Source organism: Geospiza fortis, unplaced genomic scaffold (assembly GCF_000277835.1).
Source record: "Geospiza fortis unplaced genomic scaffold, GeoFor_1.0 scaffold10, whole genome shotgun sequence".
In the NCBI taxonomy this organism is placed as follows: Eukaryota; Metazoa; Chordata; class Aves; order Passeriformes; family Thraupidae; genus Geospiza; species Geospiza fortis.
The window spans coordinates 2,371,273-2,372,131 of NW_005054326.1; the positions used below are offsets into that span (position 1 = coordinate 2,371,273).

At 54.5% G+C, this 859-nt stretch overlaps 1 protein-coding gene across 1 annotated transcript in view; it reads left to right on the plus strand.

The window, feature by feature from the left end:
• Nucleotides 1-15: 15 nt before the first annotated feature.
• PPARA (peroxisome proliferator activated receptor alpha) overlaps nt 16-859 on the plus strand; it is a 32,831-nt gene continuing 31,987 nt past the window's right edge. Inside the window, exon 1 of the mRNA XM_031057010.1 lies at nt 16-49. The gene's annotated coding sequence lies outside the window, so the exon portion shown is untranslated. The remainder of the gene's footprint in view (nt 50-859) is intronic.

The window sequence follows — 859 nt, forward strand, 5'->3', positions numbered from 1 at the left end:
GGGAACGGGGCCGAGGGGCTGCGGGACGGGTAGAGCCGACCCGGCGCAGGTAAAGAGACACCCGGGAGGCCCACGGGGAGCGGGGTTTCGGGGGGCTGGAGGTGGGAACGGAGAAGGGGGTAATGCGAGGGGCTGTCACACGAGGGGCTGGTTGGCAACTGTCATGTCTCCCAGATGGAACATCTGGATTGCCCTTAACTCGGGCACGAGGCAGAAAGTGCATTCTTGGAGGTGCCCGCTGCTGGCTTGGTCAGTCAGGCGGGTTGTGCTGTTCCCGGCCGGCTGGGCAGAGGAGGGTCCTCTGTCCTGCGAACGAGGAGCAGGTCGCTGGGAACGCCTCCGGGGCTTGCCTCTGCGGTTTGCCGCCTTCTTGGCTGTCCCCGTGGGGCTGGATACTTGCTTTTCAAAAAGCATTCCCGGAGTAACAAAGGAAAGGAGTGCGAAAAGGTGTTGCCTTGTATTCAGATTAAGATTGGCCCAGTCTCACTCAACGACACGGGAAGCTGTTCCGAAGCTCTCCGATGGAAGTGGTATGAGCACAGGATTCGTCACACAGGATTATCTGGAATGATAATGTTTGGCACTTTTGGCATTAGGTGTCTTGGTAGTACTGCACTAATAAAGGTGTTGCATAAGTTTTGTTGTGAAGGAAAATCGTGGTCAAACTCCTTGTATTACAGAACATGCACAGACTTTTCTCACTGGCATCTGGCACTGCCCACCTATTAAAATTTGCTTTGCAGGCAGCCAAATGGATCAGCTGTAAAAACTATTTCCTTTGTAAATCCTGCATCATTGACTTAGCACTGAGGCTGCTACCTGGTCTCGTGCTGGACCTGAGGCACTTGTGGTTCATGTG